Source organism: Rhipicephalus microplus, chromosome X (assembly GCF_043290135.1).
Source record: "Rhipicephalus microplus isolate Deutch F79 chromosome X, USDA_Rmic, whole genome shotgun sequence".
NCBI classification, from domain to species: Eukaryota; Metazoa; Arthropoda; class Arachnida; order Ixodida; family Ixodidae; genus Rhipicephalus; species Rhipicephalus microplus.
In genome coordinates, this window is record NC_134710.1 from 405,374,792 (window position 1) to 405,393,104 (window position 18,313).

The following is an 18,313-nucleotide window of genomic DNA, read 5'->3' on the forward strand; positions in this document are numbered from 1 at the left end:
GAATCAGTCCTTGAAAATGGTATAGATTTTTCTTCACCATCTTCGTGTGCTGATCGGGCAGCTGCATCGGCGTGTTCGTTGCCAAATATGCCGCAGTGACTTGGAAGCCACTGAAACGTGATTCTGTGTCCTTCGTCGAAGAGGTGGTGAAGCAGCTCTCTAATTTCCAGCACTAGTTGTTCATGAGGTCCCCGGCGTAAGGCGAATGCCAAACACTCTAGTGCTGCCTTAGAGTCCGTGAACACGCTCCATTTCTTGGCTTCTTGGTGTTTAATGACTTGAATTGCGCTACGTAGAGCAGCAAGTTCCGCAGCTGTCGATGATGTCTGGTGGTATAAACGAAACTTCACCGTTGTCGCTGTTGCAGGAAAGATCACCGACCCTGCAGACCCAACCACTTTAGTTGAAGCGTCAGTATATAGATGAGTATCGTCACTTTATTTCTCATATAACAAGAGAAGAGAAAGCTGCTTTAGCGCTGGAGACGAGAGCCGGGCTTTTGACCCTATGCCTGGAACCGTGAGTTCAACATGTGCACAGGTCATACTCCATGGGGGAGTTGAAATCCTCGATGGAGTTGTATATCCCGTAGGAATGCGTGTGCGATATGACAAGACTGTCTGGCAAAATGAGGCACAAGGTCGGGCTTCTGGTAGTGAAGCTAGATGATAGGCAGGGGCACGAGTAAGATGCCTCACGTGTGCTCTGAGCACTTCCATTATGATATGCGTCTTTAGCGGGTAGTCATTAGCGATCTCGATTGTCTCAGCTGTTGATGAACATCGCGGTAGCCCCAGACAAACTCGCAGAGCCATAGCCTGGATGCTTTCGAGAGTCCGAATGTTGGTTCTACAGGTGTTGGTCAACACAGGCAAACTGTAGCGCAAATAGCCAAGAAAAATCGTCTTGTACAATTGCATCATTGCATGTACTGAAGTCCCCCAGGTTTTTCCTCCGAGATACTTGAATAAGTTGGCAATTTCTGTCAGCCTCTTCTTCAAGTGGGCCACATGTGGGCCCCAGCAGAGGTCTCTATCAATGAATACGCCTAGAAATCTGTGCGTCCCGACATATGGTATGACTTGGCCATCGATTGATATAGCGTATGGTCTCATTGGCTTTCGACTAAAACCAATCAATGCGCAATTCGCTGGCGAGATTTTCAGACCCTGGTCCTTGAGGTACACTGATACCGACGTCACAGCTTTCTGAAGTCTTGCGCGTACCTGAGGTCTTGTCACGCCAGATGTCCAGACGCAGATGTCGTCAGCGTACATGGATAACTTGACCACACTTGGTAGTCGTTCTACAAGACCAATGAGAACGAGGTTGAAGAGGGTTGGACTCAAGGCACCACCATGCGGGACTCCACGATGCGTTCGGTGTTGGGAGGTTGGACCATCTGCAGTGTTCACAAACAAGATCCGCCCTTGTAAATAACTGCGTGTCCAACAATACAGTTGCCCACCTTGGCCCACTGACTCAATGGCTTCGAGGATGGCGTCATGTAGAACGTTGTCGTATGCTCCTTTTACGTCAAGAAACATGGCTGCAGATAGTCGTTTACCTGCCTTTTGTTGCTGGACATGTGTGACGAGATCTATAACATTGTCGATGGAACATCGGTGACGGCGAAAACCAGCCATGGCGTTCGGATATATCTCATAGTATTCCAGGTACCATTCAAGCCTGGCCAAGATCATTCTCTCCATTACCTTTCCTACGCAACTTGAGAGTGCGATCGGTCGGTAAGAGGCAATGTCCAGGGGAGATTTGCCAGGCTTAAGGATCGGTACCAAGCGGCTAATCTTCCAATCTTGCGGAACGACGCCAGCTTGCCAGGAATTGTTGAAGATGTTAAGGAGTGCTTCTCGTGCCCGTTTACCAAGGTTGCACAGCATCCTGTATGAGATGTCATCCGGGCCAGTTGACGACGACTTATTACATAAGACGAGCGCCGCATCGAGCTCCTGTGATGTAAACGGTAGATCCATGCGTGGGTCCAGTGAGTGAGGGATATGACTCACTGTATGTAGGCTTGTGTACGCTGTCTGGCCCACAGTCATAGCGCAGAAATCTTCTGCTTCCTCAATTTTATGCCGGCGGTGAAAAAGTGCAAGGGCTTTGAAGGGAAAACGCTGTTCTGGAACAGAACGTAGGCCTCGCACGATTCTCCATATCCGAGACAGTGGTTTACGAGGATCTAGCGACGCACAAAATTTCCTCCATCGTTGGGTGTCTAATCTGTCAAGGCGCCGTTGTATCTTCTTTTGGATGCGCCGGGCTGTCCGTAGATCGTCTGTAGAATTGGTGCGTCGGTATCGTCTTTCGGCATGACGGCGGATTGCACGAAGTCACTCCAGCTCGAGGTCACATTCAGAGTACTTCGAGGAGCACATTATTGTACGCATAGCCGCATGTGCAGTTTGCTTAATAGCTTGCTGAAGACCATTGGACAGGCCTTCTTCACAAGCATCCTCAAGTTGAGTTTTGAACACACTCCAATCTATTCTTTGTGTTGTGGTAGAGGAGTATGTGTTCGAAATACCTTTAATCTTCAGGTAAGTGGGGATGTGGTCGCTTCCGTGTGTTTCAATGTCAAAAACCACTTTACCCGTGTAGCAAATTGGCGTGAAACAAAGGACAAATCAAGGCAGCTGCTATATGTAGTGCCTCGTAAAAACGTAGGACTGGCGTCATTCAGAAGGACGAGACCATGGCTGGAAACCAATGATGCTAGACGTCGTCCCGTTGAATTCAGCCTTGAGCTTCCCCAAATGGGATGATGCGCATTTTAATCCCCGGTGATAACCCACGGACCCGGATGTGCCCTTATGATGCCGTCTAGTTTGTTGGCGTCGAAATGACTTGATGGGGATATATACACGCCTAGAAGTGCGAATGTCACCTTTCCTTTTTTAACAGACAAGCACACATACTGATTGCCGTCGTGAGGTTGCACTGGCTGGACGACGTAAGTAAGCTCCCGGCGAATAAATACAACAACCTTGCTACTTTCGATGTCACTTGAAGAGAAAAATGACTCGTAGCCGGATAGTCTGATTGGGTGCGATAATTTCGGTTCACATATAATCATGATAGGAAATCGGTACAGATGAACAAACTGGCGAAAATCAGATATGCGGGATCTCAGACCTCTTGTGTTCCACTGAAAAATCGACGCTTCTCTGACCTCCTGATGGAACGACTTGTGATTGTCGGCCATGGCTTTACTGGAGGCTTGCAAGGACCGGACTCAACGCGTCCAGCACCTGTAGACCGCTCCTAGCAGTTGGCGTACCGATGCTTGTCAGAAGACTTCTGATGACACTCACATAAAAAAGCAAGAAATACCAGAAAGACAACCTTTCGTAAAAAGCAAGAAATACCAGAAAGACAACCTTTCAAAAACCGAATTTCTAAAACAAAGTATTTTAGATAAGGTAATTGCCGAAACCATTTTAACGAAATCATAGGGTCTTTTAAAATTATACATTGGAATTGCTGATCTCTTCACTCAGCCATAACAGATCTGTTATACCTGTCTTCTGAATTCGATCCGGCTATTATTGCATTACAAGAAACTTGGCTATCCACACATCATGTATTTCACCTACCGAACTTCCAAAACTTTCGCCTAGACCATCCATTCAAAGGTGGAGGTTTAGCTTTATTTATGAACAATAAAATTAGTCTAAAAGTCAAAAACTCATACAAATGTATGTCTTTTGAATGCGAAATTTTCGCGTTAGATATTACCTTGCCAGGATATTTGACTTTCTCGCTAATAAACGTCTATTTTCCTGTAGGCGTTCAAGACACGAGATTGTTAGATATGGCTGCTAATTCTGGCTGTAAAGAAAACATTATAGTTGGCGACTTCAACTCTCACCATACCTGCTGGGGTTTCAGAACAGATCAGTGTGGACAACGGTTGTGGGACTGGTCGGTAGACAACAACTTATTGTGCCTTAACCCTAGAACTCCCACATTTATTCGAGGTCATTCACGCTACGCCTTAGATTTAAGCTTTGTAAGCTCGGCCATTGCTAGTACTTCGTGGACAGCCCTTGATTGCACCTCCAACAGTGACCACTTTCCAATAATGTTCGAGATCGCTTGCCCCGTCAAACCATCGTGCTTCCATACCCGAACCTATATAAATTATGCAAAATTTCAACACGACCTAAAAACTGCTTTAGACGCTCCTTCTTAGGATGAAGATGACACTAAAGCTATGAAAATAAGTGCAGTAATTAAAAGGGCATACAAAAACGCTGAATTTGCTGTTAAATCGGCGAAGAGAGTACCCTATAGCCCCTGGTGGAATTCCAACTGTTCACGAGATCACAGACGAAGACAGGCAGCTTGGAAGAAGCTAATACATAATCAGTCCCCAAAGAACTGGTCAGATTATAAATTTCTTGCCGCTGTGTTTAAACACACGGTGGCCCAAGCTAAAGAAGAATATGATAAAAGACATTTCGATTTTCTCTCGAAATCCAAAAATAAGAAAGCTTTATTTCAATATATGCGATCTCGCAAAATCCTGCCGTCTACATTAAATACTGATTATGAAAAACTATCATTGGAAGAAACGAAGAACTCTTTAGAGTCAATTGGCAGAGGTCTAGAAATTAGATTTTCTTCGATTATGGCTTTCAACTGGCAAAAGTCTAGCATAAGCACTGACTTCGAAAACCTAACGCTGGCTGAAGCATCAAAAGTCATTCGAGATCTACCATCGTCAGCTCCTGGTCCACATGGAATCACAGTTCCTATGATTAAAATTTTATTCAAGCTATCCCCCGGCGACGTCCTCAATCTTATAAACTACTCTTTAAAGAATGCCTGGATTCCGTATGACTGGAAAATAGCTAAAGTAATCCCATTAATAAAGAAGCAAGGATTAGGTTTTACCATAGAAAATATCAGACTCACCTCGCTAACTTCGAACATGGTGAAATTCATAGAGAGGGTTCTAAAGGGCTGAATAAACTCCTGGATGACGAATAAGGTCATATTGAAGCCAAATCAAATTGGTTTTTGTTGTGAATGCTCAATTTGGTGCACCCGTGCGGATTTAGAGAGTCGAATACAGCTTGCTCGTAAAAGGAAACAGTACGCCGCATTAGTAACTCTCGACATAGCTAATGCGTACGACAGTGTCGAGCACTCTATTCTACTGACCACCTTGCAGAGTCTAAAGATTCCTCAGTATATTACTGAGTGGATAGCAGAATTCCTTAAAACAAGGGAAATGTATTGCGTGAAGGATCGCTGCTGTTCGCATAAATTCAAACAGAAACGTGGTGTTCCCCAAGGGTCCGTCCTATCTCCAGCATTATTGAATATACTGATGAGCTCTATTCCAATTGTTCAGGATGTCAGTGTCTACATTTACGCAGATGATATCGCGTTCTTTGCTGCAGAGAGCGACATTTACTCACTACATCAAAAACTGCAAAGATATATTAATACACTAGAAATTTGGTTGCAATCCATTTCATTGTCATTGAACATCAGTAAAAGTGCGCTCTTGGTGTTTCCTACAGCAGATACAGTTTCAATTTCTGTATTGTATAATCGGGAACCTATTCCACAAGTTGATTCAGTCAAGTACTTAGGAATGATTTATAATGAAAAGCTAAATTGGAGCCCACACATTGAATATATAACAGCAAAGGCACAACGGGCGTTAGGTTTATTACGCAGGTTAAGCAACAGAAAATACGGGCTGCGCAGGCACACGATGTTAATGATATATAAAATGTATGTGCGACCAATATTGGAATTTGGGTGTGTATTATTCTCGGGGGCCGCTGGTTATAAAATTAAACCGCTAGTAATGTTAGAGCGAGAAGCCCTGCAAATATGCCTGGGACGTCCCAGGTTCGTGGCGAATAATGTATTGTATCAAGAAGCGCGATTGCCAACACTTCTCTGTCGATTGCGCATTCTAACGGTTCAAACCTTCTTAAAGTTCTACAGTTTACCAGCGCGAAGATCAGAGTACGCATTTATCAGCGACCCTGACTCTTTCTTTCTTGCACATTGGCCTCGATTTCATACCCCTCACATAATTTTCGTTAAAAAGAAACTGGATTGCATAAATGTAGACATTAGCACAGTAATTGAAACTAATTCCTCAACCATCAACATCAGAATAGAGTACGATGAAATCTTCCCCTCACAAGCCAAGTTGCAATCTCTGAGATTTTTGACCACTACATTAAACGATTACTTGGTACATGCAGAAACAAAAAATGTAATAGCTACAGATGCTTCTGTCAACAATGAAAAGACAGGCGTAGGAATTGCGTCTGATTTCCTTGGCTGGTCTTTTTCAATAAGGCTTCCAGATTTCACTCCTATATTTGAAGCCGAACTAATAGCTATTATTTTAGCTTTTCGTAAAATTCCTACGACCGAGACCAGTGCAATCATCCTAACAGACTCACTTTCGATGTGTGCAGCTCTGCACAGTAAAAATTTTTACACCCAGAAGGGTGTAAATGAGCTTGTCCCGTGGACGACACCCTGAGGGTGTTATTTCAGCACCTTCCAAAAAGGGTGTTTTACCATGCACCCTTAGAATAGGGTGTACATGTGAAAAAACTGTAGGGTGTTATAAAAACACCCTTAAGAAAGGGTGCCTTCGATGTCCATCACTTTTTTAGCACCCTCTGAGGAGGGTGCGAGAAGGGTGCACAAGGGTGTTGAGTGCCCATGGCAGGGGTGGCAGTATTCTTTTAGACTGCACTAATAGATATCAGCATGCACTGATTACACAATACTTGAAGAAAGTGGTCCTGATTATCGATGGTGCGCCACCTGTCGAGCTCCATTCATTGCGTGGGGGCAAAAATATAAACGCGTACAATCGTGTATGAACTTGTGCTGGATCTATATATACTTCACAGTATATGCATAATGCGCGTTACAGAAAATGAAGCCTTGCTGTCCTTGCATATAGTGTTTATTTAATAGGCAAATAAAACATAAACTTTTCTTCTGCCACACAACTTTTTCACCAGATATACGTTGACGTATACGTACACTATACATGCAACACCTCAAATGTTTATTATATTTTTTCAGTTTCACTTTATTGACAATTCTTTGCAACATACAATTACACTTGTTTCAGTTTAGTATACTGCTTCAAGTACATAGAGACTACAAATGAAATACACGCTAATATATCCCTATAATTCTTTCAAGTATCTACAATCCCAGTGGTTTGCAGTTTAATACTACTTCAACACAATCGGTTAATAGGAATGAAATACAGGCAAATATATACTTATGATTCTTTCAAATATATACAATCACCATGATTTCACTATATACGCCTTCATGTACACAATCGTTCCCAAGAAGTGATGCACACAAAAATATATATGGGTAGTGTTTTCAAATGTATACAATCACAGTGGTTTAAGCTTTGTATTCCTGGATGTATAACAATTGGTTATGAGAAATGATGTACATGCAAACATATACGGGTTTTCGCACATATAACTTTAGCGAATACCTAAGAAACCAATACAATGATCAGAAACACAATAAGCTAAAAACGAACACAAAACTGAGTCAGGACACACAAAAAACAAAAGAGGTAATGCATAATTATGGCTAATGACACAACTGGGTCACTTTATGCCAAATATCTGCCCCGCCGCGGTGGTCTAGTGGCTAAGGTACTCGGCTGCTGACCCGCAGGTCGCGGGTTCGACTTCCGGCTGCGGCGGCTGCATTTCCGATGGAGGCGGAAATGTTGTAGGCCCGTGTGCTCAGATTTGGGCGCATGTTAAAGAACCCCAGGCGGTCGAAATTTCCGGAGCCCTCCACTATGGCGTCTCTCATAATCATATGGTGGTTTTGGGACATTAAACCCCACAAATCAATCATCAATTATGCCAAATGTCCCAGCCATTTTGGCAACCATCTCAAATGTATTCGAAAAACTCGTGCTGCATTGAAAATAGTGAACTTCTGGAATATTTAGGGGAGGAAAAATATATGCTGCCTTCTGAACTTCCTGGAATGCCGTCTAGGTGTTGCATGTGAAAAATTTTATTCTAAAAGCACCGCTCCTTCTTTCCATACGAAACTCGGTCTACGTGTTACGTAACAAGAGCTTAATTTGGGAGAGTTGGTTCATCGTGGTTGTGTGCTAGTCACAGCGGGACAACTTTAGGAAGAGCACCGACTGTCAACTGAATTTAATTAATGTGCTACGAGCGCTTTTATACGGAGTACAAGAACCGTGTTCATGCAGGACGACACGTGTGAGCACTACAAAAATAATCTTAACTGTGAAAAGAATACTCCCTCTCGGAAAGGATAAGTGACGTGTAGTGATGCACTGATCATTGGTTTACCTGATAAAAAATACTTCTACAAACGTTAAATTGGCAATAAGTAAACCTATTCTCGTGTCGAATGGGGCAAGATTGACTATTCCTGTTGCTGTTTAGTACACACACTTTTGAAAGCTTGCAAGGGGTGGAAAACAACACGCTAATATCATATCTGCTGGCTATTTTTTTAATTGTGAGACACGTGATGTGGTATAACATGCAAAGACTTTGGTCATTGTTTTTTGTTGGTCCTGTCTTCTTTAACTTTACTTTCAGCAGGAGGGTTTCGCAAACGGGTGTGATGATTCTGTTGGGATACCCAGCATCTTTTAGTCTTTTAATCTGGTTTTTAAGCCTGACCTTACCCTTGTGCTAACATGACTTCTGAAGGGTGGCCGAATACATGTGGTATTAATTCCTCTTTCTACTAATTTTGAATGCCCACTATCAAAAGGCAGAACATTCTTAGCACTCCTGGGCTGATAGCACCAGCCAATCCCCCAACAGCATCATCACACTTGTTTGCGAAACCCTCCTGCAGAAAGTAAAGTTAAAAGAAACAGGACCAAAAGAAAAAGAGAATGACCAATCACCTTTTCATGTCACAGGGTACTACGTACATAAGGTGTCTCACAATTTTAGGAAACGAACCAGCAGATATGACATTGTTGTTTTCCACCCCTTGCAAGCTTTCAAAAGTGCATGTACTTACAGCAACAGGAATAGTCAATCTTGCGTCATTCGTCACTAGAATAGGTTTACTGAATGCCAATCTAATGTAAATGAGATACCGCTAACACGTGGAAAAGTAAACATAGGACAAACTGGGCAATGCTTCAATGATCAAGCAAGACAGCATGCTTTAAATGTTAAGAAGGGCTATAGTAGTCTCATGGCCGGACACCGTAAAGAATGTAAGTGTAGTTCTAGGTTTCATAAAACACGGTTTTTGAAAAAAAAAGCAAGCAGAAAAATGAGAGATTTTAGAACTCTTTATCAGGAAGGCCAAGGATCAATGCATCAGTACACCTTCACATATCTTTTCCGAAAAAGAGTATTCTTTTCTTGGTTAAAATTATTTTGTCATGGTCACACATGTGTTGTTGCAGATGAGCCCTGGTCTTATGCTCAGTATAAAAACGCTCGTAGCACCTTCAATAAAATTCAGTTGACAGCGCTCTTTCCTGTCCTTTTTGCGATAAGATTTTCATTGCAGAAAGAATTTCATTTTCTTACAGTTTAGGTATAATGATGAGTTTTCATTGTACCACAACATGGAGCAAATTGCATCTTAATACAGACAAAAATCACGATTTTGTGAAATTCGTGATATTTTCTCGTATATTTCAGCAGCTTGAGAGTCATAAAGATATTTTTCACTGAAAATACACATTCTGCTCAGATATTCATACAAAGTGCAATATTGCAATAAAAAATGCAAACATAACACATTTTGGCTTTATTCTTGGAAGCGAATGTGGCAAAAAAAATGCACTAATATTATTGAGCTTCAAATACCTTACAGAAGCACATTTACTTAACAGGTAGACCGAATTTGCTTTAGAAAAAATAAGCGGTAGTTTTAAAACGAAATTTTCCACAAACAGCGCACAGACGGCATTATGACAGGAAGTTATAAGCCAGCCACATGAACAAAACTTTTTTTTCTCGCTGAAATATTCTAGCAGTTCACTGTTTTCAACGCAGTTAGTCAGCACATTTTTTTTCAAATACAATTCAGATGGTCGCCAAAGTGGCTGGGACATTTGGCATGGAATGGTCCAGCTATATTTAAGCAAAATAACTTACACAAATAACAATATTTTTTCATCTACCATGGCCACACTAGAAAATGTTGTTCAGGCATTGTGACACTAAAATTTTCAGCGTCGTACTGCCTGAACAACTTCTTTGATAAACTTCAAACTCACGCCGAGAAAAAGCCCCTCAATCACGGTGGTTGTTAAAGGCCTTGCGGCCGTAGACGATGTTCAAAATAAAAAAAATCAACTCATCAGTGCTGTCACTCCTTCTTCGTCATTACTGACACGGAAGATTTTTCGGTTATCCATGTGGAGGTTCAGGAAGTAGGCTTGCTCTAGGCTGGGGCCAGGGTAGACTACACAGGACGTCAGCGGCACCCTCTCATCCTGTAATAAGAGCAAATATGACTTCTCATAAAAGGATGTTCGTGCTGTTCTGGCAGCACCAAATATAAAAAATGCGTAGTGTTTATCCTTCGAAATGGCGTGTAATTGACATTACACTGAACTCGAAGCATACAACCCATACATTCCGATAATTTCGTATGATAACGATAAGAGTTTTCCAGCATAAAGCAAATTCCCGAAATGAGGTGAAGTGTAAGACTACAGCTCAAAAATGGCACTTACGAAAGCCTGAACTCGCTTAAGAATCAAATTCCTTCTAGGGTAGTGAGCCAGTGTGAAAAACAATTCCTAAAGTACAAGGTTCAGAACATGTAGCTATAAACAAAACGCACAAGAAACTTACCTCTTTATGTACAAACAGTGAAGACATCTCTGCTTTCTCTTTTACATGAGAACAAATGATCATGGGCATGGCACTAGCGAAGAGGTCTGCAAAAAAAAGTAAAAGATTTACTGACTTTAATCACGCCTCTAACAATCTGAGGAATTGTTACAAATCACCAATCAGTGCGATTCTAACTGCCTCCTTAAGGGCATCAAAAATGAACAATTTTCTCGTTCTTTCTACCCTCACAAGACGCTCCGTCAATGGAATCTAATCCAAATTTGACGCTGTGCTTCCTATTTGCCTGCTTTCTAGACGTAGGGCTGTAAACATGTGTTTTGTGCACCTAATCTAGCACAGAAATTCGTCATCTATAATTCAATCATCTTAATTCATTGTAATTTGATAAAAGGTGTGATAGCTCGTCCAGTTTTTAAAGAGTTGCGGGCCTGCAATAGGCACTGCCTAGCACGTATGAAAGTATTTCTTTAAAAAAAAATTTTCAAACCTTGCTTTCAGAAAAAGCGTCTGGCATATTTCGACAACCAAGCCCATCCTCTGATGGCAATCAGGGGCACGCTATTAGCGATTATTGACCACGGGATTTACAAACGTAACCCGTGCCTAAATACCCAGTTAAACACAATCAAGCCAGTAGAAGCGCTCGAACGACACCAACGCGCGCGGACGCCGTCTACGCTGCAGCAGCCATGGCTTATGCTAGAGCTACCGCACATAGCTCCTACAGTCACGTATACTCTCTCGATTCTGTTATAACGCCGAACGTTATCGCAGATGAAGGCAAAGCACGAAAACACCAAACAGAAACGAGGGAAAACAACGCACGGCGATGGCCACAACAACGCGCCTTTGGAAGTCTGCTAGATCTTTCCCTGTTGCTGGTGACACTTGTCCTAAATAGCTTAGAAGACCGAGGCGCACGTGCTGGGAGCATCGCGGCATATCAGCACTTCCAACTTTACTGTCTTTAAGCAAAAAAAAAGCCATTTCGTACAGTGCGCCTCTGTACATAATTTTTTCTTTTTCTTTCTTTTTTTACGCTTACACCTACAGAAGCACGTTGCACATTTGTGTATTAATAGAAATGTTATTACGATGTAGCCCAAAGCACATCTTAAAACAATATCAATCACTTTGTGCAGTGTAGAGACAATGTGCGATCAGCAACTAATCCCGCCCTTGTTAAGTGATCACATCACTCACTGTATGAGTGATGCAGGCACTGACACAACATCGCGCATAGCAGTGTGAACTCGTTAAGTCACACGTTTAATCGGGCATCTGCAACAGGCCCGCGAACGCATGCTGTTGTAAATGGCTGGCAGCCTACTTCGGCAGAACTGCTGCAGGCGCCCAGCTAGCGCTGTATGATTACTACCTACAAAAACAGTACACTCACCGTTAACAGGCCCACGTTGTCCGTGTCCGCCACTCCATGAATATTCCTTAATCCGAGCGTCACTTCGAACACGGTGTCATGCGCGACCACCATTGAATATGCGCCTGTTCGCTAGAACACACACAGCGACCAAGACCCCAGACCAACGCAACGCATTTGAAAGACGATGAGACAGAGAATGAAACGTTGAGAGAGAGAAGGAGGAGGCAGTCTGGCGGCGGCGCCGCAGCTGTCGACGTTCGCTTATCTACGCCGCCATTGTGGGAGCAACGCTGGCCGGGGATAGCGGGGGGGGGGGGGGGGGAAGAGCGGGAAACTCGCCAGGACGGCGCCGAAAGGCAAACGCTGAGGCGTATACGGCGGACGGCCGTTCGACGCGGATCGACTCCTTGTAAATGGCAACTCTCCTTCCAGCCAGTCGCACAGCGACGCAGGTTATTTACCAGCCTCGGGTTCTTTGAGTATTTTGACGGAATGCGATTGCAGCGGGCAAAAAATAGTGAAGCAAAACTTGTGGAAAACAAAGTGCACCATGGAATGGCCAGAAACAATAATTATTTCGTCCTCGGTGGCATTAGCGGGAGAGAATCGCTACACCTTTTTCCAGAGGAATTTCTTTTCGCATTGTCTGTGTCTGGCAATTCCGCGTATGGTGCCGCAAACACTGAATGCGTAGTCGAAGCTGGAACAAATTAATCCACAGTCGCGGATGTTTAGAAGGCATGTCACGCACCACGAAACGTGCCGAGGTTGTTATAACAAACTTTTTGCTGACCACATGATCAGCACATAATTCCTTATGGTTGCCCAATCAGCTAGCTAAGCACCTGTAGCAAAGGCAGGGCACGTTCTTGTTAAACGTTGTTAATATTAACGATGGTTGTGCATAAGTGCAGTGACGGCTTTCCGTGTGAATTGGTCATAACCCACGTTTTCGAGCGTAGAAGCGCCTCAGCGGACCTAATCAGCTACCACAGCAAGTTCGTAAGCAATGATGAGGTACGAAAATGTGCAGCTGTTTTCCGTGTACTGAATAGTCCGTGTACAGTGCGTTGACCACCGTCATTTCTTAAGCCACCTCCCATATAGACTCCCAGTCTGAACAGGTGTGGGACCTTAAACACTAAGAAGCAGTGCCCCCCCCCGCACACACACAAGAAATTTGAGGGCGCACGGGCTGGTACACACGCATACTTATTCACAGGCGCACACACATACACGTATACACACATACGGCAACACACACACGCGACCGTAAACGCACGCATGCATGGGCATACACATGTGCACAGGCACGCTTAACACAAGCACGGACTCGCACATACACGCGCACGCACACATGCACGGGTGTACACACAATTGCGCTTACACGCGAACACATGCGCAGGCTCACGCACACACACCCATACTCGGGCGAACATTATGTTCCTGTATATAATCCACAGCAAACATGTAGCTTATAACCAACGCTAAGGTGAGCTTTCGTAACGTGGATTGCAGTTAATTGCCATTATAGATGAAACCCGATTTGCTTCTGCTGGTATTCTGCTTTATTCGGAGAGCACCTTCACACATTCTAAGTCTAGGCCGTCATTTAACGCAAGGTCCACATATTCGTGCAGTAGCTACGCTGCTCGGCCGCCAATCCGAAGGTCGCGGGTTTGATGCCGGCCGTGGCAGTCGAATTCAGATGGAGGTGAAAAGTTAGAAGTCTGTGCACTGTGCGATATCAGCGCCCATTAAAGAACACCAAATGGTCAAAATCTCTAGAGCTTTCCACTACGATGACCCTCATAATCATATCGAGGTTTTCGAGACGTAAAATCCCAATATTATAATAATGTGTTCTTATGCTGCATATTCCATCTGATGAATCGTCACCTACACCCTTCTCAGGCACAAAAGCACCCTTAGAGCCTATTTTAGGGTGTTATCGAGGCAAGCACCCAAACAAATGGGTGCTTTTTTTTCAATCGGCCATTAATGGGTGTTAAAGGGTGTTGCAAAAGGTGCTTTCTCGTAAAAGCACCCTTTTTACACCATTTTGGGTGTAAAAGTTTTTACTGTGTGACAACCTCTGAACAATCTCGTGCCCTAGCAGCGTTCCACACATTAGCACCGCCACATTTAAAACTCCTCAAATTAGTGTGGGTCCCAGGGCACTTCGGATTACAATTAAATGAATTGGCAGATGCTTTGGCACGAGCATCACTCGATGGACCAGTAATTTCAGTACTTGCCGAGTTAGAATACTTATCAGGGGTTATATATTGGAAATTCGCTATTTTTACAGATAGTTCAGAAAATATCACACAATGGACAGATTATCAGCACCTCAAAATTCCATGGAAAGCGCAGTGGAGTCCGTCAAAAAAACTTGAAGTTATAATCTCCAGATTCCGGTGCCGTGTCCCCCCATTAAATTTTTATTTACACAGAGCTGGTCTGACACTTTCCCCCCTTTGTCCGTTCTGCGAAGAATCAGAAACTATTGAACATTATTTTGGCTCATGTCGTAACTATGCATTAATTAGGAAACGACTTTTAGATATTCCATTTGCGAAGCTAAGTTTAAATTTAACCACAGAAAATGTTCTAAGTTTTGGTGCCTCTGTTTTGGGAAATCGCCACAGAGATGCATTCGATGCGGTGTGTAATTTTATTCAAGACTCTAAACGTTTGTCAACATAAAGCCCACGTTAACAGATAAACAAAAAATCGGGTCGAAAAGTAATTTTTCTAAATCCATGACATAACAAATTAATCGGGTTTGGCAAAACCAGCTGTCTGGTCGGCTCCCAAAATCAAGTTGTAGCTATTAGTGTCTACTTTGTTGTTGATTCTTTTTTCTCACTATCTAAATCTTTGGTTTCTTTCTTTTTTTAACATACTGTCTTTACTATACAACTCCCCCCTCCCCTTTTTTTGTAAGCAATAAAGCAGTTATCGTCCATATGAGACTGTATGTTCTCTTGGCCAATCTCCCAGAGTGGGTATGAGCCATGGATTAGGGGATACAAACAAACAAACAAACAAATTGGATATATCTGGCAGTACCACTAGCAGCGTATCCTTCCGGTTGCCTGAATGAATTTATATAGCGCTGACAGAATAGCACTGCGGCCCGCACTATACTGACTGGCTCCATCTCTTTTATTTATTTTATTTTCATCTTTCTCGATTATTCGCATGGTCATGCAAAGATTATGTTTTCTAACTGCTCACAACCAACATCGCCGACACCAGAATTTCTGCGAACGAGTTCTTTAACGCTATAGTTAAAACAGGTGCTATATAGGAATAAAATTTAAAAAATGCTTAACACAGAAGAATGAAGAACTATAACGTACAAGCACAAACCAATTATGTTAGCTGGCGACTTCCATAATGTAGACAAGTCGACAACCTAACTAGTCCTCATTTACTTCGTGGAGACGCGGAGTTTTTTTTTTATTTAAGCCACATCGGACCGTCAGTAAGCAGATCAGCGTTGTTGAGCATGCCAGGCATGCACGCGCTGTGTTGCTCTGTCGCGGCTGCATTTCATTGGACGCACGAAGCTTCTCTTTGATTGGACGATTGGGGTTTGTGACCTTATTAGGCAAAGCGCTAGGCTCGGTTAAGTCAGCGGAAGTAGCCACAGCCGCCATTACCGACACTCTAGATCGTGGCTAGCTGAGACGCAAAGACATCGATCTAAACCGCACGTTCAACAATTAATGGCAACTTTCAACATTTTGCAAGACGACCTGGTAATCTGTCCATACAGCTTGCACCACAAGGTCGAGAGGGAGCGGCTAAGTATACACGTGTCGAAGTGTCGACGGGACGGTCGCCGGCTCTAACGAAAGCCATGCCCCTTCAACCCTGACCACGACGCGCCCGCTGAACCGGATGGATATCTTCAGCACCTGGCTACCTGCCCAGACAAAACAACAATGTTGCTGTGCACGCAGACCAGCTACGACCCTCCTTACGAGGTGCCAGCGCCAGGAGGTGCACAGCCTTTCCATCATGAGCCCGATAAACAGTGGGTCGTGGAGCCAGCTAGAGCGTGCATATCACCAGTCACCGAGTGCGAACGGCCACCCGGTGGTACGTGCCTGCCAAGTACCCGCAGCCGTCAACCGCACGTGCCTGCCACCTGCAGCATGCATGTCATTGGAAAGGCGGGCTGTGGTGACGTGGAACATCGCTGGGATCAGGCTCGCGAACTCGAACCTAAGGCAGAACAGCAACCAGGCTTCCGTCATATATCAGATCGAGCAGCCCTACAGCCAACAGGCCTCTCAAGTCCAGAGCCATGCATCCCTGCAGAGTCCAGGAGCCCGGCTCACAAGAGACTGTTGGTTGCCCCACAGGCTACCAAAGCCAGTCCACCCTCTGTTGCCCAAGCTCTGGCCACTCATGAGCAGTCCAACCAGGCCAGCAAGCGCTATGTCCAGGTTCCCCTGGACCATAACGACCGTCCAAGGAGCACCAAAGCTGGCAAACCATCTGCTTCGCAGGCCACCCAGCCTGTGATTGATTATCCGAAGAACCCTCTGCTGACTGTTCAAGCTGAGGTAAGTGGGACTTTGATTCGAGTGAATTCGCACATCGTTGGCTGGGAAAAAAATGTCCCAAAAAGCATGAGAGCACAGAGAAGCTGTACACATTCAGCGTTAGTATGTGTACTATGTTTCTGTGTCCTCGTACTTTTTTCGCTGTTTTTTTTCAGCTAACAATGAGGTAAAGTTAGCTGTGTTGAACCTAGCATTCAATATTGATCCTCACTCGTACTGGTAGGTCGTGACTGGCGAGCATCATTTCACCTAAGACAAGGCTCGTGTCGGCCATCTCTTTGGCGCTGAGGTCACCCACCCGACCGGTAATCTGGGGAATGCGCGAGCCTAGGCCAACCACCCTTGGACTGTCCAGACCTCAACAATCTAAAACCAGAGTGCCCCGGCAACACCACGAAGCATAGATGTGGAAGTCTTTGCGCGAAGGCTTATGGCACTTGGCCATACTTACAAGCAGCAAAGCTTCAATAAGGCCTAAAGAAACCTCAATAAAGGACTTTTTACATGCAGGGGCTTGTTTCTATATGATATTTTTGTTCTGAACATCTTGATAGGCCTTTTCTTTAGTTGGAACCTTTCTACTATACAATATAGTGTGATAGAAAATCTCATGTGCGACTATTGCAGTTCATCTGCTTCGTCCGTTTAAGTACGAAGATCTCGCGGGGTGATGTCACCTTTTTTTACGAGCACTGTGCTCGTTAAAAAATACAGCTGTGTATTTACAGACTTCCTAATAAATCTGAATACTTATAAAGTACAATATTGTAAAGAATATTTGAAGTACAGCATTCAAAGCGTATTACTCAAATGCTTGTTCATTAATTGGAAGAACTGGTTTTGCACGTCACTAACTGTCATTTTCCCATTTGCTGGCTTCCTCATTGAAATTGCCTAGAACTCCGCAATTTTATCTCTTAAACACTTGCATTATAAAAACTGTTTATCCGATTTCATCGAAGTTAACACTGATTTTGTATTGGAGCACCGCATTGTGCCAAATGAGTCTCAATCAGGATCGAAATGCTTTTTCACACAAATTTTTCTTGTCAAATATACAAGTCGACAGTTACCACTGTCGACTGCATGCAGGGGAAAACAACTGAGGCTAAATTTCCCCACATAACTATAATCCCTCAATTATATTGCTACGAGGAAAAGAATTTATTACGAGGAAAAGGAACATTGTAGTGATCAGTGAAGATTTTCCATGAAAGCTCTCTACGACCCTTTCCACCCCGTGCAGTAGCAATGTAAAGCAGGCTAGCGCTGCTGAACAGGGGCCCTATATAATACATCACTTGTTCATGTTTTTATTCTGCTGCGACTGGCCGATGCAGTTATAGATGGGAATGATGGGACAAACTTTTTATGAACTGGTCAAAGCATTTGCTGCGTCAGGAAAATCATTTTCTTCCATCAAAAAGGATTACCATTACCACTGCTCTGCCGAAGCTGCTGTGAGC

At 43.7% G+C, this 18,313-nt stretch overlaps 1 long non-coding RNA gene across 1 annotated transcript in view; it reads right to left on the reverse strand.

The window, feature by feature from the left end:
- The window catches only part of LOC142777385 (uncharacterized), a 41,442-nt gene extending 29,009 nt beyond the window's left edge, over window positions 1–12,433 (reverse strand). The window contains exon 1 of the long non-coding RNA XR_012888064.1: window positions 12,283–12,433. This is a non-coding gene — a long non-coding RNA (uncharacterized LOC142777385). The remainder of the gene's footprint in view (window positions 1–12,282) is intronic.
- Between the last annotated feature and the right edge of the window lie 5,880 nt (window positions 12,434–18,313).